Below are 7165 nucleotides of genomic sequence, written 5' to 3'. Positions count from 1 at the left end.
ATCTAGGTTATATTTGCATATTGTATTTATATTTTCTTTTGCTAACATTTTTACACAGCTCTACAGCCATATTTAGCATTATGAAAATTAGTTAGCTAGGGTGTTCGTGAATGTCATTGTCATTAGCTTAAAATTTTGACACAACGTTAGACCAGTAACATTTGGTTTTGAACAAGATAACGTGCAGGAAATAACAAATCCAAAATATAAATAGAAAAATCAGGAGCACACATTCAATACTATAGTTTTGGCAGCGTTATTTTATTCTATATGTATCTAAACATAGCACAAAAAGTAAGGAAATTTGTGTTTGGTAGATTATTTCTTTGTTGTAACAATGCTTCTTGGCAATAAATCGTATACTGTTGGAAAGCCTGTTTATTTCCCTTTTAAATGGTGCCACATTTGTAAGGAATATACATTTGTGGGATGAGCAGCAGAGCTGAGTATGTGGGTTGCGCCCATGAAAAATTTGCCAAATCTTCTCTGCCAATGCCAAACAGCTTATTCTGCCATTGACATTGTTTGGTGTTTCGTGGATTGGATGATTGAAGTTTGAAGAAACAAGACATATTGGCAATTTAACAATTTATTCATTTAACAAACAGGAGCCTCAGTAGCGTGTGGAAGAACCATACACAACAACAGCCTGGCACCTCCTCCTCATGCTGGTCACCAGCCTGGTCACACAATGCTGTGGGATGGCATCCCATTCTTCAACCAGCATTTGTCGCAAGTCGGCCAATGTGGTTGTGTTGGTCACTCTGGCACGAACAGCACGCCCAAGCTGATCCCACAAGTGTTCAGTGAGGTTGAGGTCAGGACTGCTGGCAGGCCATTCCATCCTCTCCACTCCCAAATTCTGGAGGTAGTCTCTGATGAACCCCGCTCTGCAGAGGCGAGCATTGTCATCTTGGAGGATAGAGTTCGGTCCCAGACTTCTCCACACTTTGACTCTACGATCCAACTACTGTTACTGTGTGTGAATGTGTGAACTTTGTGAATGTGAAGTGTGAATGTTTCCCTCTAGAAGATTCTATCAATCTAGCTTGTGAAACATTTGTTTTCTCTTGGCTCTTGTGTCATCTTCTTATTTTGTGGTTGCCCTGCTGTAACTCTGCTCCTATCCTGCACAGAATGTATCTCTCTATTTTTTCTTGCAGAGCAAATGCATGCTCTGAGTGTGCCGGACAGAGAAAATGTCAGTGTTCTACTTACTGCCTCAGAGTCTTGCTGAGACTGCTCCCTGCCCAGGGCACTTTCAGTGACTGTTAGTTTGATGTCTATCTTAATTTTGCCTTGTATGTATCTTTTCCTCTTTAGGAAAATATTCAAGTTGCCAAGGGTTGTATATTATATATATAGGAGGAGAGTAATGGGTCCACCTTCGTCTCTCTGTCCAGCCAGCCATATATGTATGTCAAGACTCTCTCTCTCACACACACACAGATAATGTAGATAAATAGATAGATAGATAGATAGATAGATAGATAGATAGATAGATAAGGTACTTTATTAATCCCCTTTGGAAAATCAGGGCATCACATCAGCATTGCAAGATAATAAGTGTAAATAGATCATGTAGAGAAAATAAATAAAAAGCTGAAGAACAATAAGGGGGACATACTGTATATATATATGTATATGGAAATGTACCCAGTTGTAAACAGTGCAGTGCAACAATACAAACTAGAGATTATTAGAATGTACATACATGGTGCAGGTGTCAATCAGGAATTTATTGTATGTAGAGTATTTTATTTAAATTTTGCCAGAATGTACAGGTTCCTAGTGTAATTAAAATTGAGAAAGTACAGTTTATAAAGGGGTGAGCAAATGTCCATGTGGATTTGGATTATTTGAGATAAAAACCTGACTGCAATCATACCGTGTTTGTTGGCTTAAATGCACTGTCACTATACAAATCTCTAGATGTTTTCAGCACTCTACCAAGGACTACTGCTTGAAACATTCTGACCTGCATACTTTCACTCAATCATAGCACATAATTGATGAATCTTATGTGAATGAAAGCACATTTCAATCGTCAATTGCCTTTTTCAGACCACACCATATGTAATGTTTTCTAGCCAACCTGAAGGTCCAAGAAGAGATCCAGTGAAGGCTGTCTGTGAGGGTATTCATCTGTAGAGCACTTCTTGGTCTGAGGGGCCGGTGCCATGGATTGGTATCAGAGTTGCTTCTGAAAAGTAAGTGTTTGCTAATCAATCTTGATAATCAAAATTTCACCTACACTGACACTCACAATCAAAGCCAAAAATTGAAAAAAAAAAAAAAAATCTGATTATCAGTAGGCCTTTCAAATGGAGTCATAATTAATACCTTAAATTCAGTATGTCGAACAGCCTGTTCATATCCACAAAGAAGTCTGCTGTAACATGTGCCTCACTTGGTATCCTTTTTGGGTCAATCATTGTCTTCATCCCTATATGATTGTAAAATTATTACATTACATATTTTAATAAGGGTGAAGAGAAATCATTTAAAACGTAAGAATACACAGGCCTAACAATTTGATCCAACAACAATCAGATTGAATTCTGATTTCCGTATTTACGTAACACAGATGCATCATAAAAAAAATTGTTCATGTTGATTAAATACATTTCTGGACATTCGTAAAAATTCTATTAGGCTCTCTAAAATAGAATGAAAAATTAGTTGCTTACCAGCTGCTACAGTGCTACAGCAAATGCAATGGGCTGGAACAAACATATATACAGTACATATGATGGCCATATTTTATTTGATAATGAAACTGACCTCCAGGCCAATCTTGCTTAGGTGCCTCACAGCTTCTGACAGTATTTCTGCTGTCTCTTCTGCAGAGAGAGTAGCTTTGGCCAGGAGGTATCCTAAACCTGCAGTGAGCAGATGGAAGTGTTTACAGTTATTTGTCCTAAACACACAATAATCATTCCATAATGTCAGACCATATGTCTTTCCCATAATATGACCCCTTTAAGTGAACTTAACTGTTTTCTGTGTGTGTAATGTTCAGTTGCTCCAAGTATAGAATGAAGCTAATGAACTCTAACTCACTTGCTTCCACTTTGAGGCATCTCCTCGAGTCATCAGTACCATGGCTTGGTTAGCCATTTTGCCTTTAGCTATGAGTCCATCTATCCTGTCCGATGCCTGATTTTAATCAAGATGTTTTTTGATGGCCATCTCATCAAAAACTAATGAAACAGCAAGCTCAGATGGCTTCACTGTTTTGGTTTGCTGTGCCATCTGGTTCAGGATAGGATCAAGGAAACTTGGCTGCAAAACAGAGGAGCAGTAGTCTGTTAGTGGAATGGATTCACATATTAAAAATATCTGAAAGGAGGGAAGTCAATGCAGTGTGGACACATTTGTAGATTTGTAATAGCAGAACAGAAACATGGTAATAGCATAGAAAGTCTAATATTACAATATGTTATTTAACTATATTATGAACTTCTGACACATCACTCTAGGTCTATAATTATGTCATGATCCATGAAATTATGAAACTATACTCTTACATGGAAATGGCCTACATTGGCATTTATGAACCACTGAAGTGTTGATGGGATGGAAGAATAAAATGCCTCTTCAATGTCCTGTAGCCATTCGGGCTGTGATGAAAAATCTGCACACCCAACTGTTTGATCGATGTTGGGAATTTTTTTCCTCTTTTGGCTGCAAGTTTTCACTTGATGAGTTAAAAATCTGCAGTCTCTGGAGGAAGACCTTTCAGGGCCTTTTCAGCTTTAAGCCTTGAGAGTATAAACAAAGGTATTATTTTTAAGGAAGAGTGGAAGTTAAGACAAACAAAAATATAAAAAAAAAAACAATGCACACAAATTAGTTACATCTCGGCTCTATTGTAAGGACTGCCTGCTTTGCTTTATGGTCTTTGTTTTGAGCTTGCAGTCCATTTTTCAGTCTTTTTCCTATGTAATTATATTTTTTCTAAATTCTACAACAATGAAGATTCCATCATCACTGATAATGTTTTGTTTGATCAGTTTGAATGCTTTTTAAACCTTATATGTTTCTATGTTGCATAAACCAATTTTATTAAAATTATTAATATGTATGTCCAAGCATCCAAGTATAATTAACATATTCTCTGCCCTCAAAAGCAAATGATTGGACACCACTGACTTAGAATATACATGTCCTTACAGGCCTTGGTCCATCAAACCCATAGCGGCCTGGGAGAGCAGCTGCAAAGGCAGGTCCAGCCAACTCACAAGTACGTTCTCTTTTTATTTTTATTGTGAAGTAATACAAAACACACAGGTCAACTTGTATCAGGTATGTTATGCTGAATGGGCAGATATCTTCAGCTCTACAAAAGTTTGTGTATGTGTTTCTTCAGCTTCCAAACGCCTCATAATGAGGAGGTAACAACTGCTGATCTCCAGGCAATAAAGGATATGGAACCGGATTGGAGCTTCCACCAAGTCCGAAGTAAGTGTAATGTTGTGGTGTTAAATTTTGGGGTAATATGTCCTTAAATTGGTTGTAATTTTAACAACAATATGGAATTAGATGAGTGTTCATTTGACACAGACAGGTAAAGATGACAACACACTGACCTTCATCTAATATTACCAAACTAAAGTTTAAATACCAACTAAAATTGGAATGGCAGCAAGCTACCAGATAAATCACTATACAGTACATTAGCCAAAGAAATACTAAGGCATGTAAGAAGTTTTTTCTTCTTGTGCACAATTTGGAAATATCTCTTTTTATCTCTAGTGAAAAGGCAGCAGTTTCTGTTCATACAAAATATTCCTGCTTTTTTCCTGCAATGCTACTATTCACAATTCTGGCAAGACAGTTATATTCCTCAGTTGTATTTTCCTGGAAATTAACTACCGGAGTCAGTGCAGTTTGAAAACATAGCAAGTTAATGGTCTCAGAAGATTATTATTATTTCCACGTCTGTCCAATTCCACATTTCTGTCAAGAAAATAAAGATACAGTCCATTTTATAGTGGTTTGTATATCCCTCCTGAGAACAAAGCTCGTGCCAAGCAGTGCTATGTGCTATGTGAATGTGCTGTGCTACATTCTTTTACGTTTCCACACACAAACTTTGTGCTCTATGTGCTTCATATCCAAACTGCCAACCAGGAAGTGGGAGGCTCCAAAGGGCTTTATGATAGGGGGGACCCAGACTGTACCAGGTGGGTTGGAGTACACACATTCATTGTTTTGTCAGACTGGTCTTTTAAAGTACCCCAAACAATGCGTTTGTCAATGTTTCCTATGTTAGGATATTTTGATTAACATGTAAACCCTGTCTATGTTGTTTTGAGTCAGAAAGTTTATTCAGATTACTTAATTGATTGTGATCTAACTTTGGTTTGTCTGGAGAGGAGATGGTCCTTGTATAAAAGGCAGGGATAGAAATTCCTCAAGGTGTGTGCAGAACTGCTGCAAACAGCATGTGCTGGCTGCCCCTAGCCATGGGCCTAGTTTAGGTTTTCTTTTGGTTACAGATGAGTTTCCTTATGGTTTTTGGACACGTTTTTAAACGTTTTATTTTTGTTTGTTTTTTTCATTTTTATAAATAGTTTTTCACCACCTTATACCAAAACCAGCTTGAACTGCTTTTGTTTATCTGCTGTTTTAGCATACACCAGGTGAAGATTACTCTTGCCTCCACTCGGCCAATCCTCACAGAGGTCATCCTTGATCAGAAGTATACTCCTTCACTCTATTCTTCTCCCCCTCTTTCAGACTCATTCATTTTGATGTGTGATGATATAACTAAAATGTACTGGAGCATAAGAAAAAAGCTGGTCAAGAGCAGACACACATGCACACACACACAAACAAGCGTAGAGATATATGATATATTCCAGTTACAAGCGACAGCAGCGTCTTTCTCAGGTCGACACATTTGGTTGAGGACAAACAAATATACAGACCGGTCACACGCACCACATTGTCAGTGCTACAACACAAAAGTGGATTCTGAGTCATTTGCAGATGCAGCCCTTGCACAGATTGAAATAAAGAAGTTAGATAAAAGTCAGACTGTAGAAGTTAAACTGTCACTGTAAAGTTGATCGGTTGAGAAGCCTCCTCCCTGGTCCTGGTAAATGTTTCTGTGTAGATGCTCCAGCAGATTAGTGATTTATGATCTGCTGCTGAATTAAAATCCCTCTTTTCCCTCTTGTGTCCTGTAGTGATGCTGTGGTCATCCTGCTCCCTGCTCGCTGTGCAGCTGCTCCCTGCAGATCCTCTCATCTCAACTCAGGACATTCCCACAGCTCTCCTCTGCAACAAACACTGCATTTACACCTATCTGTCTAAACATGTTTCAGTATGAGTTTGTCTATCATTTAGCCAGTAACCAATGTATTGTAGTTACGCATAGCTGCAAACATGACCCATCCTTTGTCCTTTATACTTCATTTAATGAGGCAATTACTGAAAACGTTGCTACAGCCTCTGTAAGACACTTCAGTCCAAATGTCAGATTTGTCTGAATTTTCTCAGTTGAAACTACAGTGTTAGGCAGATACAGCCTTTTATTTCGTACAGGTTTTTGCCCAATAAAAAAAACAAAAAACAAATGGAATGATGCCTCCAGTCTCACGCCTTTTCTTTCATCCTGTTCTGAGCCTACTTCAAATGCAGCTGTCCTAAGCCTCTTTTATACAGAGGATCCGCATTATAGTCGCAAAGAGGATCCACCTTTGATTCTTTACCCTCATCCATACAAAGCTGGCATAAAGCCGCCTCCGTGTGTGCTTTTACATAGCATGCCGGCACTCCGGATTCAGAGGCGTGACGTGTAAGACAGATATCAAACTGATCAGAGCTGTAAACTCTGCCATGAGGGAGTGCAAAGACGTTACTAGGACGAGGGGAGGACATTTCTCTTTGTTTGAAAACGTTAAAAGTAAAATTAAACTTTGCTGTCAGCCTCCAGACTCATTTTAAAAAAGACGAGAGAAAAAGAGAGAGAGAGAGAGCAGCTGGGGTCAAGTGAGCTAGAGGGTGAATGAAGAGAGGGAGTGCTGGTAGTGAGGAAGCCAATGAGTCAGTTTATTTTCTGATTTTTTTCACAGCGGTTATGTTCTAAAGCAAACACGCCCTGGTCTGAATACGGGCTAACACAACAGCGTCAGCTCCCGTCCCACCATGCCAG

The 7165-nt window shown here is 38.7% G+C and overlaps 1 long non-coding RNA gene across 3 annotated transcripts; it reads left to right on the top strand.

The window, feature by feature from the left end:
- The first annotated feature begins 834 nt into the window (after positions 1 to 834).
- Positions 835 to 6796, top strand: LOC122990480. 3 transcript variants are annotated; one of them, XR_006405374.1, is made up of 5 exons: positions 835 to 2210; positions 4179 to 4246; positions 4373 to 4464; positions 5137 to 5189; positions 6198 to 6796. It is a non-coding gene; the product is annotated as an uncharacterized LOC122990480 (long non-coding RNA). The 3 variants fall into 3 exon arrangements; XR_006405372.1 differs by having other exon boundaries at positions 5639 to 6796; XR_006405373.1 differs by having other exon boundaries at positions 4373 to 5189.
- Positions 6797 to 7165: the final 369 nt, after the last annotated feature.

Source organism: Thunnus albacares, chromosome 10 (genome assembly GCF_914725855.1).
Source record: "Thunnus albacares chromosome 10, fThuAlb1.1, whole genome shotgun sequence".
In the NCBI taxonomy this organism is placed as follows: Eukaryota; Metazoa; Chordata; class Actinopteri; order Scombriformes; family Scombridae; genus Thunnus; species Thunnus albacares.
Note: the sequence above shows the minus strand (reverse complement) of the source record. Positions and strands in the feature narration are given on the sequence as shown.